The 18,488-nt window shown below is 43.0% G+C and overlaps 1 protein-coding gene across 5 annotated transcripts in view; it reads left to right on the top strand.

Moving 5' to 3' along the window:
• Positions 1-401: 401 nt before the first annotated feature.
• Positions 402-18,488, top strand: part of LOC110527864 (band 4.1-like protein 1) — a 108,310-nt gene continuing 90,223 nt past the window's right edge. For 2 of the 5 annotated variants that reach the window (XM_021609428.2, XM_021609429.2), the window contains exon 1: positions 402-572. The gene's annotated coding sequence lies outside the window, so the exon portion shown is untranslated. The remainder of the gene's footprint in view (positions 573-18,488) is intronic. The other 3 variants (XM_021609433.2, XM_021609435.2, XM_021609436.2) reach the window with 3 other exon arrangements.

Here is an 18,488-nt window from a genome sequence, read left to right on the forward strand (position 1 = left end):
TTTATTTGCCTTTTTTTAAACAATTAGAACATGATAGGGTTATTGTTTAACCAAGTAGGAAAACTATAAATGCATGTTCTCACTAAGTAGTCCTACCATAGTTTACACAGGTGGTAATCTATGTCGCATGTATAAACCATTCATAAAGAAAAGGCCCTGAATTGATGGACCAATTTCACTATGCCTGTTATAGTCTTCTATATGCAAAATAAACTGTTTCGTCGCATATTCTACACTACCTGAATAGGGGTTTGTGTTATGACAATGATGATATAAATCAAAGTCATTGCAGTGCCAAAGAAGTGAAGGCCGTTCTCTGCGTGGGGGAAAAGCAAGCTCCCGCTGGTTACTGGGATCCCGAGACTTGCGCGTCTTTCTCTACCACACAGCCTCTGTCCCTCCCTCTTTCACTCTCCTTCTCTTCCTCATACTCACTCGAAGCTCGCTCACTCCCTCATACTGCTGTTCCCCTTAAAGCAGGGAATAACGACGGGGCGGAGGCAGTATTGGATTGATTTGCCCGCGGTGCGCAACGTCAATGGTCCACACCTGGATGTGAGTTTGACGGAAAGGTAGGTAGCAACATTTTGCATTGTATTATTTACATTTCAAAGCCTACATGCGGTACTTCCATGTCATCATAGGGAATAGTTTATTACGCTACAATATCTTACTTCTAAATAAATTGTTGCAGATGCATGCACAAAAATAATCCACTATTGTTGCTCCGGCTAACGCTGTCCACAACACACACGTCCAAAAATGTACTTATGCCTCGTTTTTTAAATATAAAATGTTGGTAGGCTATAAGGCCATTTGTGGGCTATGCTGGATTCCGTTACTTAGTGATTTTTCTTCTTCTTCTTGATGTAGCCATACCGCACTATTTAGTGGGATTGGCTACAATCATGTTGTGCAATGGTATTCCATGTGAAAGACACACTAGACCGAAATGTCTTTCACTATTTTACATTTAGTAAGGGAGACCATGTCAATGCTTGGTTATTCTGCAATAATTCCATTCCATACGGTTTAATTTATGCTCCTCGAGTATAAAGCGAATATGATTCGGAATATGTTTGGTGGAACATGCCCATAGCCTCATCATCATAACATCCCATATGCGCACACAGGAAATTGTGTGAAGGCGATGTGTGGCATGAGGTGATAGGAAATAAACGTTTCATTTCCATGGCGCGTCCTATGGCTCCAGAGGCACTACTTGTAGCGTCAATGACGCGGCTATTCGCCTGACAGCCCCCGCCCTAACTCCTGACAGAATTAATAACAAACCTAGCCTACTCTTCATGATAGTCATCTAGCCACGATGTCATAAAGAGCCAGTATACCTACACAAATAATGAAGAATTACTCCATTAGATGTAACGTATCTTAAAGGGAGAAGGGAGTTCCCAGTATTGAGAATAAAAAGTTGTCATCATACACATATGAACATATACATATGTTATTAGTATCACAGGAACCGTGTGGTGTCGTGAAGTGAGGGTAGCCTTGGGGTGACTGCCTGTTAAGCCCAAGGCTGTGTTAGCCTCCTGGGGATGGTTGCCGTGCAGAGGACAGAAGAGAGCACCTTCTATTCTATTATGGTATGTTCTGTTATATGACCACTCAGGTGGGTGGCATCTTGTCTAAGGCCCATGTAAGCGGAGTGAATTTAGATAGCTGATTACACAGTCAATCCTTGAGCACTTATGTTGAATACATTGCCGGGTATGCTGGCATGCAATTGCTCACAAAGTGCTTTCACCTTTTATCATACCAGTTTCACCAGGCATTACAATCCATATCCAGTCAAATGCCTCACCTCTGCATCCCTTTGTTAAGCCTGCGTAACAGTGTGATGATGGCTTGAATCCCACTCACTCTTAAAACTAGCAGACTCTCACTCCCACTCACCTTCATGTTCACCTCCATGGGAGATGCTGTATAGTTTTTGTTGTTGTTTCTGTTCATTTCAGCCCTGCACAGCTATCTCATAGTATGTCTCTGGTTGACAATTGTCAGTCTTACTTGGCTTGAGTATTGCTGCTTGTAACCAATGTTAATTCACACCATCTCTCGTGACTGCAATATATCGATTTGTTTTCGTCCATGGGCTTTAATTTGTCTCAGTCCTGCTGTCAAGGCAAATTGGATCTTCTACCCAACTCAAAGTTAGCACAATCCACTTGCCTGATTTTCCCCAGACACGCCCATCTCACACAGTGCACACACACTCCACCTGACTGATGCTTATGCACGCACGCACGCACGCACGCACGCACGCACACACACACACACACACACACACACACACACACACACACACACACACACACACTCCACCTGACTGATGCTTATGCACACACACGCACGCACGCACGCACGCACACACGCACACACACACACACATATACACACGTATGCATAACATGTTGAGACACCGATCCAAACGGCAAACACAGTCCCATTTCACACCCTCTCTGAAACACCCAAACACCGCCAGGGGTGCATGTTCAGTCAGGCATTTCTAAAATGACTCAGTGTTTGACGTTTCTCAAAGGCATTTGTATGAACTGTGGACAGAATATTGAGTGACTGACAGCCCATCACCAATACCTAATCACTGATTGTTGTGGCCTTTGTCCAGATAATCACACCAAAGAAGGTATTCCTACTGTCACACTGGTATAAAGGATTTTGGAGACAGGCACAGGAATACACAATAGGGGTTTTTAATACACCTAAAACAAGCACGTATACAAAAACACTGAGCTGTACCCAAACAAAAGAGCGAGGGTAAACCATCGATGAACGACACCCGTAATACACACTATATATAGCAGGCAGCATAACAGCTGCACCAATGCATAGGTACTCACACCACCAACGGACATGGGAACAATAACCGACAAAGACAGTGGGAACATATATAACATACTAATCAGGGGAAATGTGAACCAGGGGTGTGTAATCAGACAAGACAGTCCAGGGTTGATGATAATGAGTCCCTTTCAGTGAAGCCGAGAAAGCCGGTGACGTAGACCTCCGGAACTGGTGAACAGAATGAGCAGCAGTACCGGGGGGAGGATCCGTGACACCTACAGATACAGTGGGGCAAAAAAGTATTTAGTCAGCCACCAATTGTGCATCTTTTTAAGTGGGAGAACTTGCACAATTGGTGGCTGACTAAATACTTTTTTTTGCCCCACTGTACCTCACTGTGAGGGAGTACAGTGGAAGCATCTGGCAGAAGTTAAATGAAATATATCATTCAGAAGACTAGAGCAGGCTCTGCTGCGTGCTCAGACTGGTCCATGTATGGTGGTGGTCTCACCCCTGACCATCATGCTTCTGATGCCTTTCTGGTTTCCTTGACAGCAAATACATAAGATCTGGACAGGGTTTCCCAAAAGCGTTGTGGCTCTAAGATCATCTTTCGTTCATTTAGTTTCAATGGAATTAAGAAGATCTTAGTGCTACAATGTTTTTCGGGAAATCCCAGGCTTTTTTCAGATCAGATGCTTCAATAAAAATGTAACAACTTTAGGTTCTCATAAAAGGCAAACATCTCTTCAGTGTATTTAACCAACACCAACTACAATGCGTGTACAAAACATTAAGAACACCTGCTCTTTCCGTGACAGACTGACCAGGTAAATCCAGGTGAAAGCTACGGTCCCTTATTGATGTCACTTGTTAAATCCACTTCAGTCAGTGTAGATGAAGGGGAGGAGACAGGTTGAAGAAGGATTTTTAAAGCTTTGAGACAATTGAGACATGGATTGTGTATGTGTGCTATTCAAAGTTCCCTTTGAATGGGGTATGGTAGTAGGTGCCAGGCGCACTGGTTTGTGTCAAGAACTGAAACATTGCTGGGTTTTTCATGCTCAGTTTCCTGTGTGCATCAAGAATGGTCCACCACCCAAAGGACATCTAGCCAACTTCACACAACTGTGGGAAGCATTGGAGTCAACATAGGCCAGCATTCCTGTGGAACGATTTCGACACCTTGTAGAATCCATGCCCTGACGAATTTAGGCTGTTCTGAGGGCAAAATGGGGAGTAGTGCAACTCAATATTAGGATGGTGTTCTTAATGTTTTGTACACTCAGTGTATGTTATGTGTGTCGCACTGAAACAATGGACATGGTCATTTGTGAGGCTTGGGGGGGGGGGGGGGGGGGGGGGGGTTTGTCTTCAGTGGACAATTGACCTCTTCATGGAGCTCTACGGTACTCTTCATAGGGCTGTATTCTGCATTACTGTTAACATTTGTCATGCCTCATACAGTATCTGACTGTGGCACATTAAGGTGAACAGCTTGCTACTGGAATTCTTATTTTTATGGAGGCGTTTACTTTGGAAAGCTTTCAAGTTGTTTAGTTTTCGACTGAATGGAATGTTGATTTGAATAGCTGTGGTCTACTCTCCACTTGAATTTGAACTTGGCACAGGATGGATATTTTGTTGTTATTAGATTGGATTAATGACGCTGCAACATTAACAACAAAGTAGCCATTTAATTCACCGAACCCGGCTAAATTAAGCCATGTATATAATGAAATAACTTGTGTCAATTGCCTTCCTGTGATCTAGCTATGTGAGGAATGCTTACCAAAAGCCTTATCAAATGACCATCTTCCTTGCGTAAAATACATGTGGTAAATATTTAATCTGTTGATTCAATCAGCTATCCAGCACGTGCTGGTGAAGTCACTGATGTTTAGCCACAGGACATAATCCTCTTTTTGTTTGGGTCTGAAAACTGGAACGAGGCTATGATAGAAATGCTCTATTAGGCCCTATTCCTACTACGAGAGACGAAGGAGAGTCAGAGGAGCAGAGTGGCAAAAGCGATTTCTACTTTTCATTTCACATTACATCCATGTGTTTCCTTTCGTTGTGACTGGCAACACGTCATTCTTGGTCAGCAAACTCAAATTGACCATATATCAGTCGCCGCTAGCCAGCAAGCACAAACTATTTAACAATTCAAGCTACTTTTTCTTCTAAAACATATTACAATATTGAATAATGCAACCAACCCATATTACACTCTTGAATAATGCAACAACCAGAAGCATGTGCAGACAATTAAAGAGTTTATTTTCTCGTCCGTACACATTGAATTGACTGACAATAGACAGCTAACACCTCAAAAGTCTCAATGTGCAGACATTTTCCTTATTAAAAAAAAACATCTGTTTAAAAAAACATTGCTATGCTATTACAATTTTTACTGTAATAGTGTTGGCTCAACAAGACAATTCTGTTTACACTGCTCTGCTGCTTAGAGGGGGGGGGCAACTGTAGGGCGAGTGTCGGGCGCAACGTCTGGAGGTAGCTGTGGAGACGTGACAAGTACACCAGTTTATATTGTAGTATGTGTAGACGCTTAGATCCAACCTCTTCAGACATTTATGCTCAAATCATTACGTATAGACCTCTATTTCTTCATCTGATAGATCTGATACATATTATGCTGGTTTGCATCTTGTTCTTTCAGCAGTTTCTTCCACCCCAGCTTGTTTTTATAGTTGGTTTGTATTCGTTAAATCATTCTCTCTTAGCCAGCGCTGTCTTTCTTGCAGCCTACACAGTCCGAGTCAGCAGCCTTACTGGGTAGAGCTGTCAGACAGTAGCTTTGTTAACATTAGGCCTGGAACACTCCTGTGAACAGTTTAGATCTCCCTTGCCCAGAGCATCACTTGCCTGCCTACACTCTTCAAAATAAAAGTGCAATTTGGAACCAAATAAGCTTCTTTAGAGCAAAGCCATAGCGGAACCCTTTTAGGGTCTCTGAAAAATTATAAATGGGGATGATTCTTTGAGGAACCATACAAAAATCCCAAACCATAAATGTTTCGGCCCGCCAGGACTGGAATTAAATAGCCCTGCTGTAGAGTTTTAAGCCTTATTTGCATATTTCCCAGGGTGGATTTTAAGTGAATTTTAGATTTACCAGTACCACCCACGACTGTGTTTGCTAGTGACAGAGGACATGGTTGTTGCATTCATTCATTTTCAGTCTTGTGGCCTTCTCCAAATGAGATCCTAAGAGAATATGTTGTCATTAAATTACATTCTTTAAGACAATACATATTTCATAAGGCCTATTTCTTAACACAAGCCTAGTTTTATCCTAATACAGTTAGTCTGAAACTCATATTTTACAGCCTGCTAGTCATATTATGCTGGTTTGCAAAGTGATGTCTAATTCCTGTTGGAATCTAGCCGGAGTGGGGATTATCCAATTTTTTTCAAATTTTTACTCACCTGCAACCTGCATTCAGAATGACTGCCAGGGTTGGGAAGACCAAGATATGAGACTGCCTTAAACATCTAAATTGGAACAACCATTTCAGTAACAGGTGCAATAAGTCCAATTAACAGATTGGATTAGTTTAGGAAAATGTATTATTTATATTTGAGTAGCATAAGATGACTCAATCAATCAATGTACATGCAAGAAAGTAGATATTGAAACAAACAATTCTAAAAATCAACCTGCAATAGAGCATGCTGGGAAATATGATATTGGTGGGTGTGGTTTTGGTTCAACTCTGGTTATTAACACCAACGCTGGAGTTCTTACACACCACTGAGTGTTCATTTAACTATTTACAATGTAAAGGCAAGAGTTCTCCAAGGAACCTTACGAGATGGGGAATAGGCATTTATGAACACTTTTTGTCAGTGTACTGAGAGACTTGGATGAAAGAGAACTGCTGGCATGATATCACATCATATCACTCCCCTGACAGCTCTTTCTCTGTCTGTGTCTGTCTCTACGCTTTTGTATGTCTCTATGGTAAACGTGTGGCACATCTGTCTCACTCTGGGGTCATGTAGATACATGAGTTGGTCGTAGTGTATGTGTCTGTGTTTGTTTTATGCTTGAGGCTGGAATTTCAGATCACAGCATGCTGATTTAAGCCACCCAAGCCATAGACTGTTCACTCTACTACTGTCCAGCAAATAGTGCCTGAGCATCTGCTCAGACAGATTCTACCCCCAAGCCATAAGACTGCTAAATAACCACAAGACTGCTAAATAGTTAGTTGCACTGACTCTATGCACATTCTCAAGACTATATATACACTCACACTCACTACACTGACACTCACAGAAATCCCAAACACATTCACATACACTACATACGCACACACACACATCATATGCTCCTAATCTGTCCTTTATTTGACTATTTTTATTATCTATCCTGATGCCTAGTCACTTTACCCTGCTTTTTATGTACATATCTACCTCAAATTCCTCATACCCCTGCACAGTGATATGGTACTCTGTATATTGCTTTATTCATAGTTTTTTTTATTTTTTTAAAACTTGGCATCAATGGAAAAGGCTCGTGAGCAAGTATTCCACGGTAAAGTCTACACCTGATGCATGTGACCAACAACATATTGTTTTGATTTTCCCTGATTTGCAATTCAAATGAGGAAGTATGAAGCATCCACTGGGTCTGAGGCACAGAGGCAGTGCTCCTCGCTCTGCTCAGTCTTTACCTGGAGACAACCACCCCATGTTAACCTCATTGGCTGATCCTACTACTCATTACCACGTTACAACATGCTGCCGTCATCATTAGAAAATAGAAGTACATTATCTTGCTTGTATCATTATTCATTTATTACAGTGCCAAACCAGAGGACATATGTACACAGACATTAGTATGTGGGCTTTACAGTGCGGCGTGTGTTGAGGACAGAGTGTATGCTTTAGTCCGTGTCTCCACTGAGCTGTCATTGCTGCTGGCCCTGTGGAATGTTCCCTGGCTCCGTGTTGTAGCTGGGTGAATCTGGTCACGTCTCATGCAGCGGTGCAGGGACGAGTCGGAGGGAGTCACAGAGACGAGCCTTAGGCTTGGTCAGAGACACTGTACTACTGAGAACACACATAGACAGAAGAGGAGACTTTACTTCACGCTGCTCTCTGATGTTAGGATGGTAAGGTCTGTTCTGGATAGTGCCATTCATGTCGTTGTTGTAAAGTGTGGCGTTTCTGAGGAGTGATCACGTGCTTTTGTCTTGTGGGAGTGGGTGACATAATGTTTTTAAATTGTGAGGGATGTGGAAGGATATTACACTGATTGATAGTTGATGTTTTGAGAGCTACCTGTAAAACACCCGTTTGAAATGAGCGATACAGTGTACAGGATAAGACACACCTGCAACGAACGGTAAGCAAAGTATAAGTCTGAGCAAATAGAGACCTGAAAAGCAGATGAAAGGATTGTAATCTCATTAGTGAGGAAACAATGATGCCTTTAAAAAAGGACAAGGAAAATGTTTCCATGATACCATGGCGTGGAACTGGCCAGGGTGAGTTGAATGTCTATTCATGCTCTGGGATTGAATTAGGCCTTACAAGAGGTGTAGTGGAATCATTGCAGTCTTTTCAAAGTCGAATTACACCGTAACAGAGTAACTCCCTTGATTTAACGCATGGAGGGTTGCGTTCCCTCGTGGTCAGACTGTTGACAAACACAGTCGATGGCTGAATTTTGAATGCAATATTAGTGCAATGTTTTATTTGTGTACCACTCCTAGACTGCAGTAATTGAGATGATTTATCTTATTGAATCCTCAAAACCTTGTTGATTACTGAAACGCTGCCATCACAGGTTTTAAGGAGAACCATAGGACTATTTGCTGTCTCTGACCGCTGGGGACAATGGGTATTGTCTTGCCATAGGAAGTCAATGGATGTCTCTTTTCAATGGGCTAGACAGCCCGTGTGTTGTTGACGTTTCTAATGACTGCTGGGCAATGAGCTGTCTCTCCTCTCTATGTGTTCTCTCTGGCATCATGTCTCTTTCTCTCATTCCCTCAGTGTTGTCCCTTCACCTCCTACTACTGTCTGTATCATAATTTTTTTTAACGTACTGATTCACTGGCCCCTCTCTCGCATCAGTCTCTGTTCTGATGAGATGGGTGTTCTGCTACTGTAAATCCTAGGGAGCTGCTATTTCATTTCCTTAAGACGGTTTTAGTCCTGTCTTTTATTTCCAGCTTGCCATCATAGCTCGTGGCGTGTGATGGGAAGTGTCACTTTGTCCTTCTGAAGGGGAGGCAGAGCCAGCCCAGAGAGGGAGTGGAGCATCCAGTCTGTTCTCCAGAGCTGCAGAAGCTCTCTGTGCTCCTGCTGATTGCAGTGAGTCAGCAGGTTCTGAGACTGGGATGAATTTCTCTCTCTTTTTTTCTTACATACCTGCCTCCCCCCCACTCTCTCTAAAGAAATCTCCCCTCCTTTTTCAGGGATGAGTCATGTCTCTCTGATCAAGTGGGATGGTGATTACATGTGCATGCTTCATGCCTCATTGTCTTTCACCCCAGCTCAGACAGTGGGGGTGTGCTCTTCTCTTTGTGCTACTGTATCTTACAGCCATCCAGTATCTCAGGGATTCAGTAATGTTTATTGGTGGAGGAGTTGTGTAGCTGTCTGTAGCTCTATGCAGCCAGTGATGTTGGCGGGTAGCCTAGTGGTTAGAGTGTTGGGCCAATAACCGAAAGGTTGCTAGATCGAACCCCTGAGCTGACAAGGTTCAAATCTGTCGTTCTGCCCCTGAACAAGGCCGTTAACCCACTGTTCCTAGGCCATCATTGTAAACAAGAATTTGTTCTTAACTGACTTGCCTAGTTAAATCAAATGTAAAAAAAAACTTCACTGAAGAATGTGTTTTTCCTATTGTCTGTCCATGACGTCAGCGACGCTTAAACTCTCCACTGTAATAAACATCAGAGATCGTAATTAGCCTGTCAGGAGATTAAATGAGAAAGTTTAATCAGTGCTCATGTGAACTGGGATATTCGATTCGTGCCACGTTTGTTTTTATGTTTTGATGATGGCGAGTTCCCATGATCTATGCACAGTTAGTGCTGCATAAAGTACTACCATCAAACTGGATATTGCAGAGCAGACCGGCTGGACAGGGGCGACATCACATCAGGAAAAAAAACATGTCTTTGTTTTCACTCACTTCCCAGTGCTAACTTCCCTGGTCAGGATGCTTGTTGATGTTTGTAGGCTAGTCGCGTAGCAGCAGAAGGTGTGTGGAATAGTTAGGGTCTGAGGAGCAGAGGAGAGGAGACTACTCCTAGTCCCGCTGGGCCTGTCTTGTGTCTCCCAAACTGGTCAGACAGGTTGGATAGGAGATCCCGGATGTGCCTCACCATACTGCACTTGGTGTATGCCTGCTGTGTGCTTAGAGATCTATAGACAATGTACAGGATTATTTACAAGCTAACCGATATCAATGTATGTGTGAATGACCTCTGGTCTCAGGTAATTGTTGGTTTGTATGTAGTGTGTGTGACTGTGACAGGGGTGAGGCGTCTGCCGCCTGTTATTATGTCACAGTGCTACTTTACCCCTGATGCCTGACACAAGGACACTCCCAGCTCCTCTATCATGACCATGAGCACAGCAACACACAGTATCTCTCTGCAATCAGCTACCAACTCTGCTCTTTCTCCCTGCAGACAGAACCACACTGCCAACTTTGGTCCTGGAATACTCAAATCGGTTAGCCATATAATTGACTCCAATATGTCAATGGGTGTGAGTGTCTCGGCCGTTTTAGAACTTATTAAAATCGTACATGCTTCCTATGATTTAAGATTCAGACCAGAGACTCACGTCCAGGGTGAATTTCATAGTCACATTTCACACATTCTGTTCCTCATAAACAGGGCGATTTTACTGGGGATATTAAAGGGCTGACATTAAGTGTCTTAGTCAGGAGGACGTTAGACCGTAACCATTATATGACCTACGTACAGGCCTGCTGTCGAACATCTAGACTACACCACAGCTCCATCCTAAAGGACTAAAAACTGAAACCGAGTGATATGATTTGATAACGGTGTGCGTGTGCGTGTGTGTGTGAGTGTGTGCGTGTGTGTGTGGCAATCCCGATCTATTGATCAGTAGACTAACAATGATGTTTAAATCACTTCTCTGCTTTTTATATCAACTCAGAACTGAAACGGGTGACACGACTTGATAACATCCGCGCCGTTCAATTGTGTTCAACTGTATGACAAATCCTGATGTGTTCAGCAGTCAACAATTATGGGGCTTGTTTGTGTTGTTGTGCTCACTGATGCACTGTTATCAGCAGAAGGAGGAAACAGAGCTCTCGGTTCTCCTCAGCACCTGCATGCAGAGCTACCACAAACCCCTCAGTCGTGAAGAGAGCCCACGCATTGTTTTGGCGCTCTATGAGCAGATCGCCATATTTCTCAACTACAGGCTGTATAGTTGAGTCCGTTAGTTAGTGTAGATACGTTAGTACTAGTAGTCATTAGATAAAGTGAATTTCCCCCATGCAATGTAAAGCCCTTTGATCGAGACAACAAAAAAAAGCAGTCTATTAATCGAATCCATTATTAGTATTCGTTGCATAGTTCCACAGTTTGAGATCCTAGCATTTGTTCTGCTCTCCACACAGATCTTTCTGTGGTACATTGATTCTCATCATGAAAACAGCCAAAAAGGTCCTTGATAATTCGTATCATGATGTTGAAGTGTAGCCGCTATGGTACCGCTCTGTTGCTGCATTCCTTTTGGACATTGACACTAGCACACAGTGCTGCCAACTCCTCCACAGTGCACTGATGCTTTCAGCTAGCACTCAGTAGACCCTCTATTCTGATGCACACAATGGTCTTTAACAAGAGACCGGTTTACTGGACTGACAGTAAGTCTTAAACAGTTAGCTCTTCGGCTCAGTAGTAAAGGCATTGACTGGGTGACTCTTAGTTAGGCCTCTCTGTGTATAGATGGCAGTAACACTGAGCTCCCCGTTCGACCCCTTTACTAGCTCCCTGTCACTGACACCAATAACACACAGAGTCCCTTTAGCTTCCTTTTAGCCATGCTCTGATCCTAATAAGGAGATGAATGGCTCTATACAAACAGGAGAGTGAGCTGAGCTGGGACTGGACCCATGCCCACTGCCAGCCTCTCCTTATAAAATGTCTGTCTCTCTCCCCCAGAGCCTCTCCTCGCAGACTCACCCAGCCTCTCTACCAGCCTCCCCCTGCTTCTCTCAGCTCTCAGCTCTTTGGGCAGAATGACCAGGTCCCATGTAGCTGGAATCAGGATGTAACAACGAGGGACATGAATGTGGTCAGACAAGAAAGGAGAGAGGGCAGTAGGAACTAGTATTGCCACAAACACTTCCACCCTTCAGGACTCTCTCCCTCCGAGGCAGGCAGACCAAAGCATGCTAAATGGGCACCAGCTGACAGAAAAAGCCGAGATTCTTTTGTGCTAAAACACATCTTTAGTGGCTGTCAGCGAATGACAATCCCCATGTAAGAAGTCATTGTTTTCGTATTTTTAAGAAAATGGGAGTTCACTGGGGCAGTATTTCCACTTGGCAACTGAGCATGTGCCAATCAGGGATAGGATTTCCCAAGAGAGGCCTTTTCAACTAGTCTTCCATTTAATATAGCTCTGCTTCCATGGTAACTCTGTCTCCCTCATACAGAAGGGTGCTGTTCTCTTTGTTGAATGTTTTATACACTAGCAGTCTTTTGTAGGTCTTAGTTGACATCTTAATTTCTTTCTAAATGTGTCAGAAAGGAGTGGTGTCGACTGAAACTGTGTGCCTGCCACACACATTCATAGCAGAGGTGTTGAATATGAGTATAAATGGTAACACCCCAGAGAATGTACAGTACTGTACACAGAAGAAGTTCATATACTTTTGAGCTTTTCAGATTAGGTTGAAATACGGTATTTGTTGCCACTGAATCGCTGGTCTTCAGGCTTTTTAAAGGACAAAACTGTAAGCCTTCATACCCACGTCTATCGACTATTGTCGAAAACAAAAATGAAAATCTTTCATTCCCTCACATACTATGGTATGTCTTGATATGTTCTGGCTTCTCGTCTTTACACATTACTCTAACATGCCATAGGGCCCACCCCTGCATGTCCTTCTCATTGGTTCTTTACAACTCCTTCAATACAGTGGCATGCTGTCAGCTCAGGGACTGAATGTGCACATCAGGGTTACCCAATTGGCGGCCCGTGGGTGATTTTTATTTGGCCCCCTTATGTGTATTTTGTTGTTGTTGTTGGGCATGACTGTAAAAACACCAGCAAATCAGCTCCAAGTGATTTTAATTTTGGAAATGTGTTCCAAAGTATTCCCACGCATAACAGAGAGATAGATGTATGTGATCGAGTACAAGGTGTGACATGATTATGTTTGAGTCAAATATTATATCTGTTTGGGCTTCCTGCGGTCAATTTGCAGTCTACAAATGATTTGTGGAAGCCCCCCTGATCATCCCCTCAAGAGAAAATCTGCGTGCCGCTGAACCTAGTTGATGATCCTCGCAGTAGATCTTCTACTGTTGAGGTGATGGAGCTGATGTAAATGGACAGCCTTAATTCCAGTCGACAGACTATCCATTAATTCCATTACCAGCCGAGACATCAGGCAGGCAGTCCTCCTGTGTTCTGTTCTGTTTTTAGTGTTGGACTTAATTCTCACTAGGTAGCCTAAGGGTCCAACAGCCAGTGTGTATGTAAGCAGATGCTTGAGTCAACACCTGTGGTCACTGCCCGCTGTCTAGTCGCACAGATGCCAGCAAGTTTCACAGTTAAAATGTATATAACGCACAAATGGCATATTTTGTAATGATTATAGGTTTGGCTAGCATTTATTGCAGTCTTTTTTTGGGGGGGGGGGGGGCTACAATTTGATTTTGAGAGTCACTGACTGGAAGGAAATTCTGTGTTCTCACCATCAATTAAATTGAATAAACTCCCATCTCTGCTTTGAGAGTGATGAAATATTTTTTTTTATAGGGTCACGAATCGTATCTGTTTCCACAGCAACCACAATGATTTGCAGGCAGCTTATGGTCAGTGGATTGCTATTTGCAGCACTACCGTGTGCTGATGACAGACCTACCAATGGCCATTCAGAGTTTCGTCTGTATAGCCTTTGGCTGCATTTATTTATACAGTATCTGCATTCTCATAATCATGGCTCAGCCAAAGTAAGACTATCATTACGATTCAGTAAAATCAAACAAACGAGAAAAAGAAAAAAAAACTATTTAGATGGCTTGAGTATATTTGTGAACGTCCGGTTCAATCAAGTCTTATGTACTGTAGCAAAACTTGAAATTGTGTTTTTTTTACATTGGATAAAAGTAGAGACTCAGAGCTACAAAATGATATATCGTACACTACAGTCGAGGAACAATTGGAAAGTAATTCTGTTTTGAAAGTTGCTAAACTTGTAAACTCACTTTGTAGAAAATGGCCTTTTGAATCTTTTGGTGCTACTCCTGGAGAGCCCTTTGTCTAGACCCATTTAGCATCGTTAACAAACTCTTAAGCTTTAGCCTCACCCATCTCTGGGTTGATGACAGTGTTCTGTACTAACAACAGCAGTCAAGCACCCAACATAACTTGCTAGCTACTTCCAGACACAAATGAGAGAACCCCCCCCACTCTGACCATTTTACTCGTACTAGCAGAGCTGGTTAGGCTGTTTTCAGCATAGTTAGTCACCAGAGCATTGGTGACTAACTGTGCTGCTGGTAACAATTTTTTATTACGCTTTTTTGCAAAAGTTTACTGACACCAGTTATTCTGCACTCTGGCACACTCAGATGAGAGTGCTCTAAAATCGGAGTAGATGGCCAGACTGAATTTACGAACGCACCCGAAATGGTTACTTGCATAGTGGAGTCTTTTTTTTGTTAAGGCATGTATTTAGCTAGCTAAGTTAACAATGAACCATAATCCCAACTCATGACATTACTACCCAACATGAATCTGCAGGTAGCTAACCAACTAGGTTCAATGGTAGCTAGCTAACATCAGGCTATAACTAGACAAGCAAATGGCTCTGAGATACGAATTAGAAGATCATACACAAGCGAGCCAGCCAGCTAACTTTAGCTAACTAGTTAACAGTACACTTTAACATGAAATTAAAATACTTTATGTCAAAATTAGAAACGTGTAATAACTGAAAATATAGCTAGCTAGACTATCGAGTTTATACATCATGGATGGACGTGTCTCCTGCCGGATGCCATGGTTGCCCTTAGTTTGAAGATGTACAGTAATCCGGAGACAAGTGTTTTTTTCTCCTTAGCTATCATACTCGAATTCCACTGATTTTAGAACTCGGTCCTCCAGAAAGTGGAGAGCAACACTTCTGCAGTTTTATTTTGTGATACATAAAAGCAGCATTAGACTGGATTACCTAAACATACTGACCAGCTCAAATAGAGATACGCGTATTATATGGCATGTCTAGCACACTCATTATCGAAGCCAGACATGGCTAGCTGGAAGATTGCTGTCTTTTTCTGCGGCTAAACCAACTAGGCTCGTAATTTAACAATTTAACACATTTGTTTTTACTGCACATAAAAGTTCAGATGTTCGAGAAGGCATTGCTGCCAAAAAAAAACACATTTAGATTTTTTTTTTTTTAAGTTTGCGTTCAAACGGCTCTTCTGTGAAGTAGTGACCAAACAACTAGTTTCCTGAAACGAGTCACATTTTGTAATATCACTCGCCAGATCAATGCAGGAAAAACTATTACACAGTAACGTGATCTAGTGTGTCCAATGGACAGCCTGAAATGACCACAGGACCTGTTGATGTGTTAGACCCCTTCTCCCCATGATTCTTTCCTTAGTTGTCACCAAGGCAGTCATCTTGAGTGACCCTCTATGAATATGGTTTTGACATGAGATGGACCCCGTGCCCAGACATAGAGAAGGAGACCGTTGACTATTCTAGTGACAGGCTATTCATTTTTGTTGTTGTTAGACCTGCACAACACTGCTTGATTCAAGAACAAGACGTAGACACGAGATCAATTTAAGGAACACGGCGGGAACTATCATCTGCACAATCGTAAATGTCCACCACTAAACCATAGCTCACACTTGGCAGCCAATCGTCAGGAAGGATGATAGACAAGACCGTAGGAGGTGAGTGACCCTCTCACAATTCCCCTTTACTAACAACCCTTCTTCCAGTGCAGGGATGGCCAGCTTTGATGGGGGTGGGGGCCACAAAAAAATCTAAACTCATCATGAGGGGCCGCAGTGGCTTGCGGGTCTGTGTACCCACATCCAGACCCACACATGCAGTCTGAGCCGGCCCTTGCCTTTGGGGGCACTAAGTTCAATTCTGGGGGCCCACCTTGTGAGCAAAACATTTCAGTGGCACACCTCAAGATTTTTTGTTTTTTTGTTTTAGGGTTAATTTCCTGCAATTCTACACATTTTGCCATGGGCGGAGAGAAGATTTTGCAATTGTATAACTATACAGAACAAAAAATAAATGCAACAATTTCAACAATTTTACTGAGTTACAGTTCATATAAGGAAATCAGTCAAATGAAAAAATTCATTAGGCCCTAATCTACGAATTTCACATGACTTGGCAGGGACACAGTCATGGGTGGGCCTGGGAAAGAATTGGCCCACCCACTGGGGAGACAGGCCCAGCCAATCAGAATGAGTTTTCCCCCACAAAAGGGCTTTATTACAGATATAAATACTCCTCAGTTGTATCAGCTGTCCGGGTGGCTGGTCTCAGACGATCCCTCAGTTGAAGAAGCCGGATGTGGAGCTCCTGGGCTACCATGGTTACATGTGGTATGCAGATGCACAACCAAATTTCAAAATTGTACCTTGTGTATTCTACTATACTAACTCTCAACTGAGTCCCCCCCTTGAAAGAAAAAAAAATGATATCATTTTTCCAGCTTTTTGTGTAAATTGATCCGCAAGCCTACACAAGGGAGGCCGCTAGTGACGTGTTCTGTGGCCGGGGTTTCCATGGTAACACTGCTGTAACATTAGCGACCTTTTGGTGGCATGCTGGAGATGCTGACCTCACAGCAGGACCACGCTCACACATTACACAATGTGCGAGCTAGTAACCCCAGGATAGAGGTCTATTCGGCTGAGGAATGTATGAAGGAGTTAATATAACCTACTGAGGAATGAGGCTGACTGGCTTCATGCTCCTCATCTAATGGCACGACCTCTGTCTGTCTCCAAACTGCCACTGATGCAAATATTTTCTGCTGAAACGCTGACCTAACCCATAGGATTCTCTATTACAAGCAGCCTTTATGGATTTTTCATTCAGCTGATGGTGGAACACACACACACGTACACACACACCACCCTCCGTTTAGCCTCAGGCTGAGCGTGGGATGACTGTGTGAGCAACACAGTACTGCTCATGTCAATCTCGTCACCATTGGACGCTATGAGCTATGATCACTGCTGTGTCTCTCTCTTTCTCCCGAATGGATGCTGATCAAGCTTCTCCCTGAACACCAATCACTTTAATAATGTTTACATGTCTTGCATTTCTCATCTCATATGTGTATACTGTATTCTATTCTAATCTACTGTATCTTAGTCTATGCTGCTCTGACATTGCTGGTCCATATATTTAGATATTCCTAATTCCTTTACTTAGATTTGTGTGTATTGGGTGTATGTTGTGAAATTGTTAGATATTACTTGTTAGACATTACTGCCCTGTCGGAGCTAGAAACCCAAGCATTTCCCTACACCCTCAATAACATCTGCTAAGCATGTGACCAATAACATTTGATTTGGCCAAGCCTCTGGGCCTCTGCAGAAGGACCTGGGGGATTTTCTAGGTTGTTTTCAGCAGTGTGTGTCTGTGTGTGTGTGTTTGTCTAATGGCACTCTTCCCCTCCATGGACAAGGCCAACCGGACAAATAGTGCAGCGTCAGCACATTAAGCTCCTTTTATCTCAAGGGGCAGGCAGTGAGCCATTAGAAAACTAAATGAAAGGTGTGTTTGTTTTGGTTCATTGTTGCCGTCTCTGGTTCTGTGTTTCAGCGTGTCACAGGGAGGTACAATAGTCTTTTGTTTCCAGGTGTTCCCTGAGCTGCCTGCCACTGAGTGAGGAGTGCTGAGCTGCTGCAATAGAGGTCATGTTCAGAGCCAGGGTCTGTTTGCTGCAGTGTGTGTGTGTGTGTGTGTGTGTTGAGCTGCAATATAGGTCATGTTGTGAGCCACCATTGATAGTTACTTCCTTCTCATCTTGCCCAAAGCACACCTTTATCCTGGCCTTACTTGAGCCATGCATCGCACACAGCCTTCAGTTATAATTCTACATGTCCCTTAATGGAAAAAAGCTTGTCGTGTTAAGCAGGCCGTGGTAAAAAAAAAATGTCTGAGATGATTACAGAAGACAGAAACGCAGCCCTATAAGCAAAGATATAGATAATTAATGATGATGCAGAACGGCGTAGAGAGAAGAAGCAAGTCACACCCACCACCACACAAACCCACAACTCATTTCAATATCTTCTGACATATCTCCGTGGGATGAAACAGTAACCGCCATTGCTCTGAATGTGGACCATCACTGCTCTACAAACATACACTTTGAGATATCAGAACATGGACAACCT

This window comes from Oncorhynchus mykiss, chromosome 7, assembly GCF_013265735.2.
Source record: "Oncorhynchus mykiss isolate Arlee chromosome 7, USDA_OmykA_1.1, whole genome shotgun sequence".
Taxonomy (NCBI): Eukaryota; Metazoa; Chordata; class Actinopteri; order Salmoniformes; family Salmonidae; genus Oncorhynchus; species Oncorhynchus mykiss.